The 22,352-nt window shown below is 40.3% G+C and overlaps 1 protein-coding gene across 1 annotated transcript in view; it reads right to left on the bottom strand.

Moving 5' to 3' along the window:
- Positions 1–22,352, bottom strand: part of ANKIB1 (ankyrin repeat and IBR domain containing 1) — an 85,468-nt gene extending 63,116 nt beyond the window's left edge. The window contains exon 1 of the mRNA XM_062494879.1: positions 22,303–22,352. The gene's annotated coding sequence lies outside the window, so the exon portion shown is untranslated. The remainder of the gene's footprint in view (positions 1–22,302) is intronic.

Raw genomic sequence — 22,352 nt, 5'->3', positions numbered from 1 at the left:
TTTCAAGAACCAGACTGAAAAGAATACTCTGTTCTACTCAAGTAGTAAAATATCATTTTAATAGAGAAGTTCTTCAACTATTTCCATGAAGCATTCACCAGAAGTAACTGTACAGACACTGGGATCATAAATAACTGTACAGACATTGTGCCTGATGGTTAAGTGGGACTTTCCCTGTGATCACATGCAGCGGTCATGCTGAAGCCAGAGAAGACACTAACAGCACTCATACCATTTCTCCTACCCTCTCACTATTCCTACTGGCAAGACAAGACAGTGGGAAAAGAGCAGAAGTAACAAGCCTGGTTGAACTGCCAGGAGCAAGAAAAATGCAGGAAACAAGGGAAAACAGTTAGCAGTAGGTTTCCTCATCCATGGGCCATTGCCATACTAGACAAGTAAGGCAAAACTAGTAGGTGTTTATTTTGACTAAAGGACCTATTAGTAATGGGCCTATACAAGTAGGTAAATTGCGATTATCCTGACCAAACATTCCTTATTCTGACATTTTCTTATTTCTAGGAAATGGCTGAGGCTGCATAAGTCTCTTATGATTATTTTTTTTTCTGCTGAATCTTTCTAAATTAGTATCTACCTGTGTGGCTTGTCAATACGATGCTCCTTCCAGTCAGGACAATGACGTTTCCTTCAGAAACAAAGATAAATATAAACTAACAATTAACATTACTACCCTCCCGACATCCATGCTTATGGGAAAACAAAAGTCACAATGTGCTTTAAAATTAATATTTATATTAAAAACCTAACCATAAGCAAAGAAAGCAGATGTTCTATGATAGAAATAAAAGAATTTTAATTTTACTTCTTTTTTTTTGTTGTTGTTGTTCTTTTCACAGCTAATATTGCTGAGAAGTTTGGGAGCATCAGTTTTCTGCTCACTCTCACCTGGCATAAACTTCAGCTCACATGCCAAAAAATATCACAGAATCACATATGTAATTTTTTTTTTAATCATTCTTTCAGAAGTCTTGTTACATTTGTCTCTTACAGTCTTTCTTAAGTAGCAAAACTTTAATATAAACCCCATTCTTCATATTCTGAACCATAACATCCAGGTCACCAGATTCTTACAGCTTGTGTCTGCTGGAACATTTCACAATTGCATCCACTGTTTCCATTTCTTATTATGCCCTAAAAAAAAAAAAATTCTGATCACACAAAAATGTGTCATAACAATAAAAGAGCATTTGTGCTCCAACAAATCCAGTGGCATTTGTACTGACTAAGGCTAACCAGTTAGCAGTAAATGTTCATCTTAAAGTATTGCAATACAGTTGTAGAAAGCTAGGAATGTTTTTTTGTTTTACTGGTTAAGCACACAGACAACATCATGCTTCACATAATCAGCCAATATAATCAAATTATTCACTCTTCAAAGTATTTTAACAATTTTCAACTTTAACAGCAATTTTCATAAGAGCAGATTAAGCCAGATCCAGACATCTCTTTGTACATTGTCCTGTGGTTATGCTAAAAGCTAAAGGCAGGCAGACAAGAAGGCTGTTCAAAGGTATTTGAGGCAAGAGATCATCTCAGCCAAACTTGATGATCCGAAACTATTACGTCAAAGCAATGCCTGGCCCAGGTAAATGGTTACTTGATACAGCAAAAGATAAAGATGTAGACCAGCAGATTCTAGATGAAAACTAGTGCCCAGATTTGTGATTCAGTCCCTGATTTTCCAGAGAAGAAAGTGAGCAAGTTTTTAGGTACTGAGAAATAAAGTATCCTTGACGGCAGTAAGGGCTCCTATCCTCGCACTTAAGAATAATTAAAAAGGATCAGGATGGTGCCGAACTTCTTGCAGAATCTCAGATATCCTCTCCAAAGGAATTCTGTGGAAACACCAAAAGGAATTTAAAATATCTTAAAGACCTGCAGGAGTTGCATTCCTGTTTTATTTAGCTTCTTCTGCATGCTACAAAATGTTTTCCTTGACTGCAAACTTAGAAATTTATAGAATCTATTATATTTCCTGACAGCAGTCAGTCCTATTTATTACAGAAAGAGCTGTAAAAAGCTTAATTAGACAATGAATAATCTGCTAAGGGCAGAAATTTCTTTAGCCCAGCAACTTCGTGATTGATCTTGTCCTGAAATCAGAATTCCTCATTCAACACTTACATTTACTCATGACTCTTCTTACTGTTTGCATCCACAGTGTCCAATACTTTAAAAGTTGTACTCGATTCTTGGAGCCAACGAGTTGTTGAGATTCTGGGTTCAATTGATTTTCAGTCTGGAAATCTGAAAAATTACCTGGCTTCTACAGCAGCCTCCAGAACTAAAACCTTTAACCTTTTATAGTCCAATCACATAACTTTAAAAAGAGGAATTACAAAAATATGAAACAAGCCTTTACAAAACTAAAAAAAGCAAAACCTACAGTTTTGTTTTTTTTTTTTTCCCAGCTCTGTAGATTTGGAAGGGTTGTAGCATAAATTAAAAATTAGATGTGACAAAGACTGGTAAGAATCCTCTGCTGTTTTGGAAGTTATTTCAGACTGACTTGTAAAAAAAAAGTGTTAATCCTCAAAAATAAATCTGAGTTTTGTTTTTGGAATAAATATCTCAGATTCTAAATGGAAAAAAACCCCAGTTTATTTCTACTTTGAAAGAATTTGATCCCTAATAGCAATTCTGTTTCAAGACATTAACTAAGGCAAGATGAAAATTATTTTCATTATATACATACTCAAATGTTATTAATAAATAACTGGATAAATCTAATTATATGTCAAAATTTTAATAATTAATATAATTTATTGTATGCTTTCATGAAACAGCTTCATATCAGGTTTACAGCCAAATTTCTATTTGTTTTAGATTTCACAAATAAAAAAATCAAATAGAAAATATATAACTTCAGTTCCTTTAAAACTTCGTTGTTACCAATAGATGCATTTTTATTTCCCATTTTGTTTTCAAGTATTAGAAACATAATAATGGCTATACTGGATCAGATAATTCCTTGCCTTCTCGTCTCATTCCTTGTCCAGAGTTAAGTCTGGACAAAAAAAAGTACAAAACCTGGTCAAGAACTGGATACTTCTACACAACACTCTCCCAGTCTCTAGCAACTTACCACTTGATGAATTTTTGAGGTAGATATGCTACGTTTGTATTCAAAACCTGTATTGTATTTTTCTTTCCCTATGTTGCTCAAAACCTCCCCAAAACTATGGAATATTTTAACAGACAGAGCATCCTGAAATTTCACAGCTTAATTATTCATTGTGAAGAAATATCTGGTTTTAACTAGCAATTTGTTAAATTTCATTTTAACTGTCTACAAGAACTGAGAGGCATACAGAGAAGAAACTTTTCATATTTGCTCTATGATTTTAGAGATTTCTATCACATTACCTTCTATAGGTGATCACCCTTATGTCATACCAATCTTCTGCTTTTTTACAGATTGACTGGCCCTAATTCTGAGGAAGTTGATTCTGTGCTATTTTTAGGATTATTTCTGCTTTTTCTGATCTATTTCCAATGCCACTAACACCTTTTTAATTTAGGACATGCAAAATGAATGGTTTCACATAATGGCAGCACAGCCTCTATTTTGACACTTCACTTTTTGGAGTAATACTAAGGACTAAGCTAATTTTCTTCAGAGTTTTTAATATAACCTCGAGATTTTGTTTATGAACTATAATAATTAAGATAACAATATTCTTTATAAATTTAGGACCCTTTTTTTCCCTTAACCATGTGAATCTTTCAGCTTTAACTATATTGATTTTCAAATTCACCACTGTGTCTCATAAAATCCTTTTGCAGTGGGCACTGTTTGCACTATCACTAATTATCTTTTCTACATTATTTATCCTCACATTCAACAGCAGAGGTCCTAGCACCAATCTATCTGGGACTCTATCAGCAACCTTCAACCACTGTGAAAGCTGTCTCTTTATTTCCATCCATATCCATATCCATAACCATCTTTATCTTTATCCATAACCAGTGACTTTCCACATGCAATGGACCTTTGCTCTTTCCCAAAGCTCTTTGGACTCTTTAAGACTTCTAAGTAAGGCATCAAGGGATACACCACTTGAAAATTCAGTCAGGTTGTAACAGATGTATTTTGCCAACTTCTTCAAAGAATTCAAGTAAGTTTGTGAGATCAGACTTTCCACTATGGTATTACACTGACTGATCCTCAGGACACCACATTTATCAACATGTCTGCTAATTATTACATCATATTACATAATTTCCACTAATATTCCAGGAGCAGCATCTTGCTTAAGGCATCTGCTGACCAACAAACCTGTCTTGGAATCTTTTAAAAACTGCATCATGTTAACCCACCTCCAGTAATCAGTCACAAAATTAGTTCTTAAGAGAGAGGTTAAGTATGACAAAATGCAGGGGGGTTGCAGAATTCTAATTAACATAGAGTTCTAAAGAAAATCGTATTTGCACTGAAAAAATAACCTGAAACAGAGTTTTCACAGCTTCTCCACAAGATTCAACACAGATTGTCAGTTCTGAGATTACACCTACAAAATGAGACCCTGGCTCTCATCACCACATACTTTGGCAAATTATACTTGATAAAGCGATGGTGTCTGCTAATCTCCTTTTACCTTGCTAGATTCAGCCAGACTGCAGGAAACCTCTAAAGCACATCCAAAATATTTTTTACATTGAGATAGAATAATGATATTCTGTCATTTAAGAATGTTGAATTATTTTAGACTTTCCTCCCCATTTTCTTATGAAAGACCTCTTTCTCTGAGAAATGCTGAATTAATTATCAAAGAAAGACTACAGTTAGATGCTATGAAGGAGAGAGGAAAGCATAAGCAATCTTACAAGTCTTTTCTCTTACTCTGGAAATGTTCAAAGTATTACATATGCAGACCTTGCTTCTTTTTATTCCTCTCTACCCCATTGCAGCAACACAAAAAAAGCAAACTTCCTCCCAAAATTGCCTCTCTTCCACAAATTTTCTTGTTCCCATGTTCTCCTGTAGTCTGTAAAGATTGTCACTCTCTTTACTGCTCTTCACTTCATGTTTCATGGAAAAGTACAAGGAAACACCTCACAGAAAACCCTTGCATAGCTGAAGCATACCTGAAAAATTTCACCAGTCTTCCCAATATGAAGAAAATTTCTCTATTCAGAAACAGATGTAAACATTCAACACTATTTATAGTCAGAAAATATTCTGAACCAGAACACTGCAGTCTAAAAAAAGGGAATAATTTTAAAAATATTCAGATTGTAATTGACAGTTATGCTGGACTTTCACTGAATCAGATCACCTGAGTTTCCAGATTTAAGCCTCTTCAATCTCAGATTGCTAATGGTCATATGGCAATGCTCTCCTCCTGAGAGAAAGCCTTTGGCTTGGTATCCAGTGCTCAAGGTCCTCTGATGCCCTGTCCAAGCATCGACTCTTGGGTATTGCCCAGTTTCTATTGTTTGGAGGTTTTTTATGGAAAACTGCTGCCTTACCTTTTTTTACAGATGGTTACTGCGCCAGCAAGCAAGCATTCTGAAAAGCAGCATTCAGTAGACTTACATTCCCCTTGGTTCTAATGCTGCTTGCTCACACCACCATCTACTATCAAAATACATAATGTGGAGTTCACACAGTTTATGTTCATCACTGCCTCTGTTCCTTCCACATCTGCTTAATAGAGTTCCCTGAGCCATAAGAAAAGAATGACTGACAGCGCTGAAGCAGAGCTAACTCGCCCATGGATCCGGTACTTCTGGTTAGGTAAGGTGACACTTAGGACCTCTGTGTCCCTTATTTGCTGCTACATTAGACAGGGAGGTCCTGCAGAACAGAAAGATCCAGGTCACCCTCCCAGTGCAGGAGGTGTCAGTGACACTGCACAGGAGGTTCTCAGCCAGTGCTATTTCCAAATGCTGGTCACAAAGTCACAGAGGACATCTGCACATGGGCTTTCCCTGCTGTGGTGGCACTGCTGGGACTGGGACATGTGCTCCCTTCCTGCTGCCTCCACAGCTAGGCACGCCTCCTCACATAAGGGAGTACTTTAAAGTCTACCAAACCTGGCTGCAACGCAGTGACAGCAAATATCCAGCCCAAGATGGTGCATGGCCGTTTGAGACTACGGAATGCATGCAGCCTGGTGATGTAGAAGAGCAGATTTACTGCTGTCTGTTAAGTCACTAGGTCTCTCTTTCAGCTTCACAAGCCCATTCAATCTCCTCTACCGTGACTCATAAAGCAGCTCTTATGCAGCCTAACCTATGCCTAGGAAAAGTTCAATCATAAATCCAGCACTTATTAGATACTAGCAAACTTGTATTTGGCTGTCTGAAAATGAGACAGAAATCCACTGGAGTAAGATCCAAGAATACAGTGTTTGTTAAAAGAAAAATCCCACTGCCAGTTGCAGAAATTTTTAGGAGCAAAGACAGTGCCAGATGAGACAAAAGCTTGGGGAACCAGCTGTATTAGTCGCAGCAGCTTGAGAGTTGTGATGCTCAAGAATCCCTTGGTGACTGCTTTATGAAAAACCTGCTCCAGTGCCAGTGTAACACACAGGCACTTACTTAAGAATAGTCCTTCCTGCTTGTAAAGTAAAAGGCACCATAAGAGAACATTACCCACACTTCACCAGAAAAAAAAGTCATAAAAAGAGTGCATTTCTTTTCCCTCTATACTTCTTATCTCTTACCCTTAGAGAGGGTTGCTCTCCTCCCCAAGGGCAACTTCCCTGCCCAGATCAGTGTGAGACCTCTACCAGGCTTCCCTGAAAGCTTCTCAATTTATAAAGTAATTTTTATAGTTACTATGAAGCATGCACTTAGCAAGCTGGAAATCTGCCTCCAGTATCTTTTTATGACACTAATGTTGCTTGAAAAACTTACAGTGTATTTTCTAAAGTGGTTTTAATTGACACCAGAGCTGATACTGCCCTTTTTGTTTCTGACCTACCCCTTCTGTTCATCCATATTTCCACAATTTCCCTTGTTGATTTATTCTGGTGACTGTACAGAGAAGTGGAATAGATCTAACTCAGATCAATTCCCTCTTCTGGGTTTTCTTCCTGGATGCTGATGGCCCAAACAGCCAGAGCATGGCAGGAGTGATAGGGAGGCAGTACTGTTTGTACCAGTGCATACTGTATGGAGTGTAAATACTTTCAGAAGTGTTTATTCATACTGAAGTGCAGACAGAGGCAGAAAAATCACCAGTGTGCAAACTCTGCAAAGCCCACAGTTAGTTGGGTGCTAGAGGCAAGGCAGTACCACTGCATTAGCTAAAGTCAAAACAGTTGTCACAAAATTTCTTTTGTAGTCCAGCATTATTTTATCAACTATTACTTTGACAGCAGCCATACACTCAGAACGGGATAGTGGATGGAGCATAGACCAGAAGATGTTGCTGGGTGGAGTAGGAGTCTCCACCAGAGCAGGCATCACAGTACCAAAGGCAGCACTGGCTGCTGCAAACTGCACCTAAGTTTGCAATAACCCACATTGGGTAGTGTACAAAGGAGTATCAAATCATATGAGAATGTAAACTCACAACAAATAACTGATATAGCAACTTCACCTCAGCCCTTCAGAAATATGTCAGCAAAACAGGTACCCCATCTGAGTCCAGTTTTAATTTCACTAAGCAAAACCCCACATGACTGTTAATAGCAGCAGCTGATGTTATTCAGGTGTCTGACACTAGGCAAGCAAGACCTGTGTGGAAAGACAACTAATATCCCTCTCAAATGGACAGTGAAAGGACAAAGGTGAGCTTGCATTTACTAGAGGGAAAAATTCAAGCTCCCCTACCATGACAGTCAAAAAGCAGGTAGTGGTGAAAAAGGTTTAATGTAGCTGCAGGGGCCCAGCAGGACTCCAGTGAGAACAAAGTCTAATAAACTGGCACATAGTTTTTTGAACAAACACAGTCTTGAAGGGGAGAGAGGTAAGAAATATATCTAATGTAGTCCCTCTCCACCCACACTTTGGGAAGGACAGATGTTTAACAATACCTTCCTTCCTCCCTGCAACACCAATCCTGTTGCACCATATTTCATAATAGACTTAAAACTTGCTGCAGAACAATCTGTGGACCTGATTTTCAATTGCTGCTAGATATGAAGAAAGAATTTTTTATCAGTAGGGTTGAAATATTCATTAGAGGATTTAAATGTAAAGGTCTTCTGAAAATTTCAAAAGGCACAAACAGCTTAAAAAATCTACTCTGGTATCACTCTATGTACTCATACAGCATCCTGCACAGCAAGAAGGGTGTTTCAATTACACTAAACTACTCTCTAGAAAATACAGAAGGCAAAAAAACACAATAGACAAGAAATGAGAGAAACGGATGATTATTTGTTATAAAGCAAAGTAAGAAACATCTCTGAACCAAATATCTAACAGCTTAAAAACCAGCCATGACTAACAATATACAATAATCAAAATATACCTTTATAAAGAGAGGAAATAAATACAAGATACTCCCTTTTCAAGCTGTGGTTTGCACGAAAACCTATTGTGTTGCAACAGAAAGGCATGAGTCTGGCATATTCCAGGAAACAGGGATGATGGAACCACCTACTCTAAAAGGCATATAATCCACCTATGCAAAAGCTTGCTCATTTATTCAGGATGTAATCAAGTGTCTGAGTGACATGGAAATCTTATTTCCTAATCAATTAGAATGGCAAACTATTTTAAAAAGCCCAAAACTTTGCATTTTGCAGCCTCATATCTCATTGAATCCATTTTGAAAACAGAATACTGCTCCCCATCTTCAACTCTGTGTGGATAGATTTTAAAGCCACTTTCATTTCATAGAATGTAGCACATTTAAATAAAAATTATTTGTTATCCCTCAGCTGTAGGGAACTGAGGCCACAACATACAATTACTACATCAGAGCACTTCTTGTGTGCCCTCAGCTGTTTGGATACAGCAGCTGGGTGGGCAACTTAGAAACAGAACAGGAATCATCAAACAGAGTTACAGTAAGCAGGCTCAGGCAGTATAGGGGAAAATAAAATATACAGCAGCTAAAACAAGGAATGATTAGGGTGGACTGTCTGGCTTTTAGGTATGTGAAAGGATTTAGTTTCACAGTAAGTAATGGGTAGACGGTTTCATGAATATTTTTCTGTTCAAAGTTCTCACTGAGGTTTTATGTTTCAAAAAAACCCTTTTTTGAACACCTCCCTTTAGCACTAACCCAGTGTGCTTTGATCAAAATGTCATCATTCCTTTGAAGAAGCTAAAACATGCTGAAGACTCACAGAAAATACTGTTTGGTTTTCCTAGAAATTGTATTGTTTATACAGAAGTTATTCCCAAAAACCACGATTTTGGCAAGTAAGATTTCTTCACTTGCGCTCATGAGTAGATTCTAAAATTGAGAACCTCTGAGGAGGACTTCAGAGTCCTCTAAAATAACAAAGGACATAATTATCAGGAACTACCCTAATACCACAACCTAACAAAACTGAAATTAATTCAGTATACTTTTTAGGCTTGTGACTAATTAAAGAGAAACTTGACTCATTATCTTCATCATCTATTTGTAGAATAGAAAATTATACAAATAGGCAAAAGAAGGGGGGGAGGGATAAAGAAGTTAACCAGTCATCTTCTTAAGGACTTATTTTAAAACTCTGGTTCTCCATACTGATTTCTTACTCATATATACATGCAGAAAAATACATGCAGAAAAAAATCAACAGGATTTCTGAATAAACTTAAAAAAGGTATTTCCATGAAATAAAGACCAAATCAAGAGGCAACTTACATCACATTTACAGTAAAAGTATGTGACTGTTTTACTGAGGTTTGCACACTTTAAATTGCAAATACATACAGGGTAACGAAGACTAAATCCTCCAAATTATTTCTTTTAAATTAAAGATTACTACAAAGTATTTTATACTAGAATGTGCTGCCTAAGTCCTATTCCAGACAAGTGAATTTAACTTCTTATTCCTTTATTAAGTAAGTAATTATAAACTTCAGGCAGCTTGCTTATTGAGAAAATCTGAATTTATGAATTTTGGGAGAAAAAAAAACTCAAACAAATCAACCACACAAAAAATACCCAACCACAGCAGAAAAAAAGAAAAACCAGAATAAGACAGTATTCCAATTAAAATTATTAATTTATTTCATTGCCTGAATGAATGCACAAGTAATTGGTCTACTTCTACTAACAGTAATCCATATTACAGAAAAAAACCCTTAACATACAACACTCTGGAAAAAAAGTCTCATTAAGGATTAGTCTATTTAATGACAGATCTTTGACTATGCAAAAGTCATGTTAAAAAATAGGATTTGATCCATACAGTACAGTTAATTTAAGACAACAATATTGTTCTCTTCTATAGAACTCCACAGCTCTCTGGGCCAAACACATCAGCTGGGTCAGAACCAGCTGTATGCAGAGGAGGGAGAAAACAGTTGTGCAACCATATAATGAAATATGGAGCAAGCACTTATTTACATTAGAAGGAACCTCTGGAGATCAACAGCTTCTATCCTTTACTCAAGGGAGTCTTCAGAGCTTCAAAGGCTGCTAAATGCCATTCTCAAGTAAGTTCAGAGTATCTCCAAGTATAGAAATCCCCAGCCTTTTCAACTACTTATCTCAACATGTGACCACCCCAATGATGCTAATTTTTCCTAATGTCTAATTGAAACATCCCTTGCTTTAACTTTTTCTGTTGTCTCTAGCCCTATCACCCAGCTCCTCCAAGAAGAGTCTGGTTCTGTCTTTTCTGTACCCTCCCATTAACTGAAAACAAGATCCACCGCCCTAGTGTTCTTTGAACAGAGGACACCCAGCTCTTCCAGCTTCTCTTTCTGCATTATGTGCTTCTGTACCCTAATTATCCTGGCAGTCTTCCTCTAGGCCTGCTTCAGAATGTCAGCTCCTCTCCTACACCAAGAAGCAGAAAACTAGACACTGTTTTTGATGCCGTCACACAAATGTCAAGCTGACAGAAATACTCACTTCTCTCAGTGACTGGCTGCATTCTTGCTCAAAGGTACCTTGCTGACTCACATTCCACTCAGTGTCCACCAGCGAAGCGACGTCATTTGCTGAGATGTTGCTCTCAAGCCATCAGTTCCCAGCCTCTACTACTGTGTAGTTACTCTGTTCCTGTGTTCAGATGCTGCTGAACACCAACCATGAGGTTCTTGTCAGCCCATTTCTCTAGCCTGTCAAGGTCTCCCAGAGGAGCAGCCCTGCCCCTCCAACCCACACAACCTGGTGTCATCAACAAGCTTGCTGACGGTGCATTCCATCACCTCATCCAAGTAGTTAATTAAGATTATAAATGCAAAGCTGCACAATTTAATTTTACTGAATACTAATTATCATGTCCTGAAAAGGATAAAGGACTTACATGAAGTTTAATTTTAACTAATTAACAGGTTGGTAAATGGGATGCTACAAAGAACTTGCACTTCAACACACAAATAAGTCACCAAATAAAGCCTCTTCAGTATTTTTTTAATGGGCACTTTGCACTTTGTGACTCACTGAAATAGCTCAAATGAAAGATTTCTCTCCAACACATCCTTCTAAATATGGAGAACTAAATACACCAAGTATCTGTGTCAGTGACTCTCAAGAAGTCTGGGAAAAGGGCCTAAATCAAGAGCCATTGTATATTTATACTGCAATAAGCTACAGAGCTATTAGTAATGTCTCAGTACTGCAGGCTGTGTGCTTCCATATACAAACTTTCAGAGAATGCAAGTAGCAGGAATTCCTTCATAAAGAACAAATGCTTTGTCTTAGAATATTTAACTCACAATACTTCAAAGACCTAGATTATTTTCTAGTACAGTTCTGCAGTAGATCTATTTCTACAGAATAAATGTGCCAGATCATTGCTGAAGAATTGTGTTCCACTATCACAAAGTCTGCTATACAGCTGGGTCTCAAGATTTGAGCTCTAAAATATCAAAAACCCAAACCTATGGGTATATAGATAACTTCATCAGTCAATGAAGTTCTTAGAAGGTTAAAACTTATAACCTGCATTATTAGTACAGCTGGAACTTTGGTCTCCATAATTTAGCAGGTACACATTCCTGCAGTTTCTTCACAACATTGATGAAATTCACCATTTTTCATTCAAGAGATCAACAAGAAATTTTCTGAGCTCTACTCTGGCAGACCATTTCTGCATATCAGTCTGTAGTCTTTCAATATAGTAGAGATACCTGGAGATTAATATATTTGCTTGTCCCTCAGCTGCTTAGAGATCTAGAACACAACAGAGCCACCAGGATTAAAAAAATAAAAAATGCTAAAAAAGAGAGACAATTCTGCAAGTAATTGACAGAGGCAAGAAATAAGAAACAATTTTTTTTCTTAAGAAGAAATATTTATGGAGAAAATGCTACTGCAGGAGCATTCACAGATTGCTACTGTCAAAAATTAGTCTTGATGTGTGCATTCAGCCTTGCACATCTTACACACATAGTAACCAATAGAAATACAAAGAAAAACACACAACTGCATGTCACAGCAGTACAGTAACAGTCAAACCCTTAGGGGAGAGTTCATTAATAAATTGCAACTGTCCTAAAATTCCTATTCTTAAGTCCACAATAAATTTTAATAGAACCAGTATTTGATGCATTTTATTTGCAAAAACATTGACAACTATGTATCATGACCTTTTCTCAATTTTTCAGCTATTTCTTCAAAGGTTGGTTCATAACAGGAAATAATCATCATCACTGCTTCATCTGAGCATCCCAAAAAAATACTATAGTTTTTTAAATACAGTCAGTTTTGAGCTTCTACACAACATTTTTGATAGAAATATACCATTTGTACCTCTGCCATCAAAAATTCCTCTTAGAAATCCACTTGAAATAAAAGAGCAGGGGGGCATTGCTTACGCCAACTAACATCTACAGAAGTTCCCTGAAGCAGAAATTTTAAGTGGACTCAAACTAATAAATCCATCAAATAGAATTTTCTCTTCTAAGTTATTTCATTTGTAGTAATTTACAACCAAGGCCAAAACCAGGACACAATGTTCCTACCATCTGTTAAAGTACCTGCTATTAGAACAAGCAGGGTTTGTTTAAAAAGCAGAATTATAAACCAGAAAAATCTAATTATTTCCTATGCTAAATTCCAAGAACAGTGATCATCAGGTGAAGTACTTGCAGTAGAGAGCCAGTTTCTAACTTATGTCCATTTAATCACAACTGATTAGAGACTATATAAACCAGTCAAGAAATACGCCAGTAGAACATATATATACAAGTTAAGTGTATTTTCCCCAAAAAAGCTTTGAAACCTCCAGAACTGTATCTTTTTTCAAGGAAGGTGGGGATAAAAGGGGGAAAATAAGAGCTTACTAACATCCCTATAGGACATTTTACAAAAGTCATTATTTTAATTAAGACAATTACCACAAAATTAAACTAAGAATTCTTATGTAAGAATTTTCACAATTTGACACAATCATTTTTATCACTCCTCCACTAAGTAGTATCACAAGTGTGCTGGTTTTACCTTGAAAGCACCTGAGGGGAGGGCACACTAGGAAGTTTTTCTCCATGAGAACTTCCTCTGTGAATTGATGGGACCAATTGGAGGTTGGTTTAGTTGTCGACAGCCTGAGAAACCAATTGGAAAAGTCGGTTCGCTCTGTGAATCACATTTGAAGCAAGTAAACCCCGGGAAAGCTCTCTTGCATTTCCATCCTCTCACAAGGTAACACCGACCCGGCCCGGGTCCCTCTCATGGGCTGGGCTCAGGAGGCTGCCGGGCCCCGTTTCCAACCAGGAGCCCCGATAACCAAAAGAAGCCGAGCCCGTTGCTGAGATCCTCACCTTTTCCCAGGTGTGTCCGTGGCTCGGGGGGCCCTGCCCTGCCCTGCCCCGGCTCGGAGCAGCCCTGGGGTGGCCGAGCCCGCCCGGCCGCCCTCACGGGCTGGGGGGAGGCAGCCGGGCCCGGTTCGGGAGAGCCCCCAGGGCTTTGTGTGCTGGGCAGGGCAGAGGGAGAACCCCCGGGCTGCGGCTGGAGCTGGGGGCGGGCAGCGCCGGGGGAAAGCCATGGACACACGGCCTTGGCACCCATTTCTCCTCTGCGTGCACTTTGCAGTTCTCGTCCTGCCCCTCCAGCGTGGCCTGGGCACCCTGAGATCCTGACACAGCTCCGGCATGGCCTGGCACAGCCCCTGCAACTTCTGTGGGAGATTATAACTTTTCCAATGCTCAGATAAGACTTAGAGACTTTCATCTTTCCTTGGCTGAGAGGAAAAAGAACAGAAAGGGTACAACAAAGTCAATGAAGTAAAAGCCAAGTTTCTAGATGGAAGGAGAATGACGAGATGCCATGAAGGTTGGCTGAAATATCTTTTTGTAAGTTATAGGGGTGGACTGTACTACACTAAAATATTCCTTTAAACCATGGAGAAAGACATGGGGGGGAGGGGGGGAGGTGTGAAGCGTTTGGAAGATCCTTTGCCCCGAGCGAAAAAAAGACGGAGAGAAGTGAGCTGAAGAGAACTTTTGCCTTTGAGCAGCTCATCCTTAAAAGTAATACCCCATGACTTTGACATGGCCCACAAGCATAGCTCTGGGAAGGCTGTGAAGGTGGGAGGAGTTTCATAATGGCAGATCCTGGGCAGCTGCTTTTCGTGAAAAAGATGAAGTCAGGAGAGGTCTGGGGTTTTTTTATCCTCACTTAAAAAGATCCCTATAGCTGAAAAGAAGAAACTCCTCTCCCTGAAGTGAACTGAAAAAAGATTATTTAAGTAAGGAATTGACTGAGGTGTCTCTGTATGTTGTTAAAGTGTGAAAAGGGGAAGGAGAGGGTAGTCTGAAGATTTATTCTGAATTTATTATTATTTTTCTTTGTGTTATTAATAAAGATTTCCTTTATCCCCTGTTAAGTTTTAAGTCTGCTTTGCTTTTACTCCTAATTCTATTTCACAACAAAAGGTAAATATATTAAAATTGGCAAACCCAAACTATAACAACAGGCTACCCCTAGGTGACATCATGTCCACCAAAAGCCCAGACTCTTTTCTGGCAGCCAGCTTTCCAGCCACTCATCCCAAGCCTGTGGAGCTCCATAGGGGTGCTGTAACCCAAGGGCAGGATCCAGCACTCAGCCTTGTTGTATCTCATACCATTGGCCTTAGCCTATGGATCCAGCCTGTCCAGATCTTGCTGGAGAGTCTTCCTACCCTCCAGCAGACCAACACTCTCGCCCAGCTTTGTGTCATCTGCAAACTGACGGAGGGTGCACTGATCTCTTCCAGATCATCAATGAAGATCTTCAATTGGACTGCAATACTAAGCCTTGGGGAACACCAGTGAGCAGCCACCAGCTGGATGTAACTCTATTCACCATCACTCTGTGAGCCTGGACATCCAGACACTTTTTTCAGCCTAGAGAAAAGTATGCCAGTGGAAACAGTTTCTCCAGAATGCTGGGGGAAACAGTGTCAAAGGCTTTACTGACCTCTAGGCAGACAACTTCTGAGATGTTTGCTCATCCACTAAGCAGGTCACTCTGTCCTAGAAGATCAGCTTGATCCAGCAGGACCTGGCTTTCACAAACCCATGCTGGCTGGGCCTGATCCCCTGGCTGTCCTGTATGTGTCATGTGATGGCTCTCAAGATTATCTGCTGCATGACATTCCCTGGCCCTGAGATCAGACTGGAAGGCCTGTAGTTTCCCATATTCTCCTTCCAACCCTTCTTGTACATGACTGTCACATTTGCTAACCTCTAGTCACCTGGGACCTCCATCATCAACCAGGATTGCAGGTAAAGGATGGAAAGTGGTTCAGCAAGCACTTCTGCCAGTGCCATCAGTACCCTTGGGTGGATTCCACCCAGCCTCATACACCTGTGAGTGTGTCAGTGGCTTAGAAGGTCTCTGACCCTTTCCCTTAGGATTACAGGGCCTTCATTCTGCTCCTTCTTTCTTTATTCCAGCTCAGAGGGCTGGATACCCAGAGAATAGCTAGTTATGCTATTAATAACTGAGGAAAAGAAGGCTTGAAGTACTTCAGCCTCTTTCCTCATCTTTTGTCACTTTGTTTGCCCTTTCATCCAACAAAGGATGAGGATTCTCTTTGGCCTTCCTTTTGTTACTGGTATATTAATAGAAACATTTTTTATCAACTTTTACAGCAGTAGCCAGATTAAGTTCTAATTGGCCTTTTTAATTTTCTCCCTGGATAACCTCCCAGTATCCTTGTAGTCCTCCTGAGTTGCTGGCCCCTTCTTCCAGAGGCCATAGACTCTCCAATTTTTCCTGATTTTAAACCAGAACACTCTGTTCAGGCTGGTCTTCTTCCCCTACAGCTCTTCTTAAGGTACATAGGGACAGCCCTCTTCTGCACTTCTAGGATTTCCTTCTTCACAAATCTATCCTTCCTGGACTTCCCTCCCTTTTAGGACTGCCTCCCAAAAGTTTTTCAAACAGTCTCCTCAATATAGTGGTCTGCTCTCCAGACGACAACAGCTCTGCTGACTCCCTCCTTACTTCTCCGAGACTCGAAAACTATAATTTCACAATCACTGTGCCCAAGAGGGCCCTCAATCATCACATCACCCACAAGTGCTTCTCTGTTTGTGAATGGTAAGTCCAGCACAGCACCTTCCCTAGCTGGTTTACTCGCCAGCTGCACCAGGAAGTTCTTTTTCACACACTCCGGGAACTGTTTCCTCTGGACTGTTTGTTTCCTCTCCACTGCATTGTATTCCAGCAGACATCTGGTAAGCTGAAGTTCCCCAGGAGAACAAGGGCTAGTGATTGCAAAACTTCTCACAGCTGCTCAGAGAATATTTTGTTTGCCTCTGCAAGCTGGCTAGACATAAGAGACTCCCAACCAGCACATCTTCACTGTTGCCTTACCCCTTATTCTCACCCATAAGCAGCCCTATTGGCACCATAATTAAGTTCTAGACAATCCAAGCAGTCCCTAAAACAAAGGGCTATTCCAATGTCTCTCCTTCCTTGCCTATCCCTTCTGAAGAGTTTACAGCCATCCACTGCAGCCCTCCAGTTGTGAGTCATCACACAATGACCATGTTTCTGTAATAGCAATTATATCATAATTTTCCTGCTGCACAATGGCTTCCAGCTCCTCCTGTTTGTTGCCTCTGCTGCATGCACAGGAGCAAAAGCACTTCAGTCAGGCTATTTATACTGCCACTTTTTTGGGGAAGAAGTCCTACTTCCTGTATGAACAATCTCAGGTACTACTTCTGTGGTTTCTAACACAGGGATAGCCACTGGTCCTTGCTGCCACATGGATCTTTATCCCCCGTCTTTGCCAAAATGGAAGATGAAAGATCATCACTAGCACATCATCCCTCAAACATGGTGCTGCCCCAAAGATTATCTCTAGTGAGCCTGATTTTATCAGTTTCCCCCTTCAAGTCTAGTTCAAGCTTTTCTAATGAGCCCTTCTAACTCCTGTGCAAAGATCTTTTTCTCCCCTTGAGATAGGTGTATCCTGTCTGTTGCCAGAAGGCCTGGTGTCATGTAAACCAACCTATGATAAAAACCCCCCAAATTCTGCCAGTCACACTGCCCTTGGAGCCAGGAATTGATCATTCCCTCATCATTCCCTGCAACTGGAAGGATAAAGAAGCACACTGCTTGTGTTCCTGATTCCTTAACCAAGGCCCTGAAGTTTCTCTTCATTGCCCTCATAAATAGTGTTGCAACTTCACTGCTGCCCACCTGGAAAAAAAATAAAATCAATAACTGATATTAATCTCAAGGCCATACCAGGATAAGAAACTTTCTCGCCACATCTTTAACCCAGACCTCAGGGAAGCAAGAGACTACCCCAAGAAGTGGGTCCTTCTCTTTGAGCCTTCTGCTCCCTTCAGGAGGGAATCTCCTGTGACAGTGATCCATCCTTTTTGCTTTGTGGGAGCAGATTTGATGCAGGTTATAGGTCAACTTAACCTTGGCAGCACCAAGCTAGATGAACCACTGTCCTTGTTACTGTTTGGTTTCATATGCAGAGGCTCCTAAGTATTATGTAAGGGCATTTGGGAAGGTAAGGCAATCACAGAAGAGACACACTTCTGCTGCACTTGGCAGGAACTTGTCACCATTGCCCCACATGCCTTAAAATCACTGCACTGGGAGACCACAGGGAGTCTTCCATATCACATCTACTGCAAGTTCTTCAGGTGTGTCAAAATGGTAATCACAAGCCACTGGGAAGCTCCTTTAAAGAGGGAAAATCCCCAAGAAATTTAATTAAATTTTCTCCACCATAGAAGCGTGCACATAAAAATTATTTTATACAGAATTAATAATATAGTGCCTCAGTTGTCACTATGTAATATAATCTACACTAAGTTACTGTCAAAGAATAATGTTATTATAAAGGTTGTGTTCATTTCCAGGTGTAAATTTACACACAAATACAAACCTTGCTTTTAGAGGATTGTTTTTGTCCCCTTGCCAGTACAGAATAAGTTACAAGAGTAACTTTTCTTTGCAACGCTGTAACACAGCTGCTCCATAAAGCCACCTGAGCTAGGAAGGATCCCAAGCATTCAGCAAAGAGACCCTCCTATTTCCCTCCAGCAAGTCATTTACAATGTCTTCCCATATTTTAGCTGAAATTATCCTCTAACAGGCAGAGTTCATAATTTACCTTGTTTAAAATACAAATCTAAGGAAACCACCAAATGAAAATCTCTCTTGAGCAACTTAACCAAACCCCTTAAAGAAAATTCACAAACATTAGCAGTGCTATAAATAAGCTTTAGGTCAAAAGAAGGGTTTGCTGTATTTAAAACACTTAAAAACTCTTGTTCCTTGTCCCATCCAAACAGGCCCCAGTAAAAAGTCTTTCTAGTAGGCTCCCTTTATATAGCAAAAGGTTCACAACAGCATGTCCTCGGAGCCTTCTCTTTTCCAGGTTAAGCAACCCCCAACTCTCTTCATAGAGACTTCTCTCCTTTCTCCATGTTTGTGTCCTTCCTGCAGACCCGCTCCAAAGTTCATGTCTTTGTGGTTTGAGGGGCCCCAGAGCTGGATGCAGCATCCTAGGTGGGGTCTCTCTTGCCAGGACAGAGCAGAGGTGCAGAATCTCCTCCCTCACCCTGCTGGCCTTGCTGATTTTGATGCTGATTTTGTCTTCCTGGGCTGCAAGTGCAGACTGCCAGCTTATGTCCAGTTTTTCATCCAAAAGTACTCTCAAGTCCTCCCACGGCAGGGCTGCTCTCAACCCCTTCACCCCTTAGCCAGTATCAATACCAGGAGTTGCCCTGACCCAGGTGGGGACCTTGCACTTGGCCTTCCACCATCTAAAGACTAACTTGTCTGCTTCCAGTTACTCTGGAAGACGTCTAGCAATTATGAAGAAAAACAGCAGTTGTTAAACATTCGGTAGACATATCTGGCTTGAACTTTCAATTTAAAATGTAATATAATCCTGCATGAAATAATCTTTCCCCCTAAAATTTACACATAAGTGTCATTTCTATAATGCTCCATGGAAAACTGTGGGATGTATTTTTGGAAGAGGAAACAAAAGCAGCAAAAGTCTTGCCTGATGACAATGATGTTGAAAACAGAATTTTCCATGTCATTTTGAACATTTCAGAATTTCCACAGGGCTGCTTTTCAAGCAAAACAGATCTCTTTGCTCTGTGTCATTACCAATTATGCAAACACAATAGTATGATTAGAAACGAAACTGGTTCAGCACACCTATGGGTAACCTCCAGCTTCTCAATTTTCCTTCTTACTGGCATGAGTCACCTTAGCAAAGCTGACAAAACTTCAACAATGACAACTGCAGACAGCAACATCTACTTATCAGATTCCAAGGAGAAGTTAATGAACTACTCAGGTAACGGTAACTACATGACATTTGAACAGCAAAAATAAATCCAACTAACAAAACCCTTCAAAAGCAAACAAACAACCCTCCCGAATAAAAAAAAAAACAAAAACAAAAACACAAAAAAAACACCCTCCAATACACAAAACAAAAAGAAGCCTTAAAGACCAAAAAAAAAAAACCACAAAAATTCAAAACATCACAAAACTTGCTAGTCAAACTAGTTAATGATTAACAAACAAAGCTCTACTACTGAAACACAAAGAAACAGTGATAAGAAATCACAGCAGAGATGTCACAGACTAGGAGTGATAAACTGCTCAGGACAGCATAAATCTACCACAGTGTTAACAAGGTTTTATACAGTGAATATAATGACACTTTCTAATACCATTTTTACAGTTGTTCCATTGAATAAAAGCTGACAGCTTTAGAAGGCATTCCTTTTCATATTTACATGGTTAGTTTTCTTTAATTTTCTGAAGTGTGTTGGCCAGATAGGGACACATACGAGATATATGTAAACTCACATGCAATATGTAACTGTGTCCAGAAAACTCCATGTTTTGTGCAATAAGCCTAATCGCAAACTTACATATGTACATACCTAGTCGTAGCTAGATGTGTATGGCACAAGTGAAAATAAAAGAGAGTGCATAAAACTTACTTGTCTAACTTTTGGGTTTTGGCTATTGATATTACTGTTATAGTGCCACTGTTGTAATATTTTTTTCTTTCTTTTAAAATTAATTTTCATTCATAATATTCTGCTGATGCATATATACATGAATACAGAGCACCATCAGCATTGTTTAGTTTTTTTGCAGACTATAGTAATACTGTAATTCACAAATAATCGACTGTATTATTAAAATATATTATTCTTTTGATTAAGGACTGAAGTAAAATTTGTTGAAGAAAGAATTGACTGAGAACAGGATCACAGAAAAGCCTGGAATTAAAGTTTGCAGAAGCCTCTTCTGCAGTTTGTTAATACTACCATTTACTCTTTCCACCTCCACAAAAAAGAAAAAAAAACCAGTTGATATAAATTCTACCAATTTACTTCTATGTAGACATCCTAATGAAACAAGTCACATGTTCTGAGTAGTTGAAAAATGCTGTTGCTTTCTTTATGACTAAAGCCTTGCCCCTGCTCCCAAGGAAGAAGAATAATTTTCCTCTGTACGCAAAAGCGATTAAAGAGAAATTAATCCACCACACTTTATACTGAAAATCAAAAAGATGAAAGTAAGGATAAAACAGTCATATGTACAAGGAAGGCGCAGTCTCCTCTCTTTTCTAACCCCTACAGCCAAAATCCTCTCAAAAGCGTCTCTTTCTTTAGTGAATGCACTTAAATTACAGCACATTAGTGATGTTCTGTCTACAACTAAAACTCAATTTCTGGAACTGGTAAGCACAGAAATGCACTCAAAGAAGGTGCAGTCAAGGACAGTTAGTCATAATGGAGGGATCCATGCAAACAATTTAAGCTGTGCTGTACTATTAGCGCATTACTCTGTCGAGAATCTTTTCGTGACTCTGTATATCCTCCACATACTATTTGAACTGTAAATAAGAGGTAGACTGACTAGTCATGAATTATTATTTTTTTGAAGCTGCCCAATTTCCAGTATATGCTTAGACATGCCTAGGAGAGGGATATTGCTACTCACATAAAACTGCTACAGTATCAAGACTAATTTTTTTCCACTAATGAAAAAAAAAAGACCAAAAAAAGAGACAAAAAAAAAAAGACCCACACCCTCGAGATCGTGAGCAGTTAAATTTATTTAAGGGTCAAGGGCTGCTCTGACGGTGTTACCACGCCAGGAAGCCAAGTCACTCCGTCACAGCTCGCCCCGCAGCACACGCTCCCAACTCCGGCCACTCACACTTTTTCCCTTCTGCCTTCCAGGCAGGATTTCCCGGTTACGAACAAGGCGGGCATGAGCCCAGCGGCGGGACCTGCCCTGAAGCCAGGCCATCGGGCAGCTCCAAACTTTACGACGGTCCCGGCCACCCCGGGGCAGCTGCCATCGCTCCCCCCGCACCGGGCCAGTTCCCGGGCGAGCCCCCCGCCCTTCGCCGGCCGAGAGCCGGGCCGGAGGCGGCCTCTCTTCCCCCTTATCCCCCGGCCCGGCGGCCCGCGGCCCCCGCCATCCCTTTTCCCCACAGACCCCTGCCGCACTAACCTCGGTAACCTGCCGCTCGCTCGCCTCTGCGCTCCGGCTGCTCCCGTCTCCCCTCTCCGCTCCCCTCGCCTTCCGACGGCACCGAGGCGGCCCCGGAGCCGCCTCCCGGCCCGGCCCCCCTGCGATGCGCGGCGCTGCCGACGCCCCGATGTGCGGAGCTTCCAGGCTCCACCGCGGCCGGGCTCCGCTCGTCGTGTCCTCCCGCAGCCCCCGCCCGAGCCTCGCCCAGCGCCGCGGACACTCACCGGTTCCTCACAGGGGCTCTCCCCGGCCCTTCCCGGCGCCTCCGCGCCCG

The sequence above is a fragment of the Cinclus cinclus genome, chromosome 1 (genome assembly GCF_963662255.1).
Source record: "Cinclus cinclus chromosome 1, bCinCin1.1, whole genome shotgun sequence".
Classification (NCBI taxonomy): Eukaryota; Metazoa; Chordata; class Aves; order Passeriformes; family Cinclidae; genus Cinclus; species Cinclus cinclus.
Note: the sequence above shows the minus strand (reverse complement) of the source record. Positions and strands in the feature narration are given on the sequence as shown.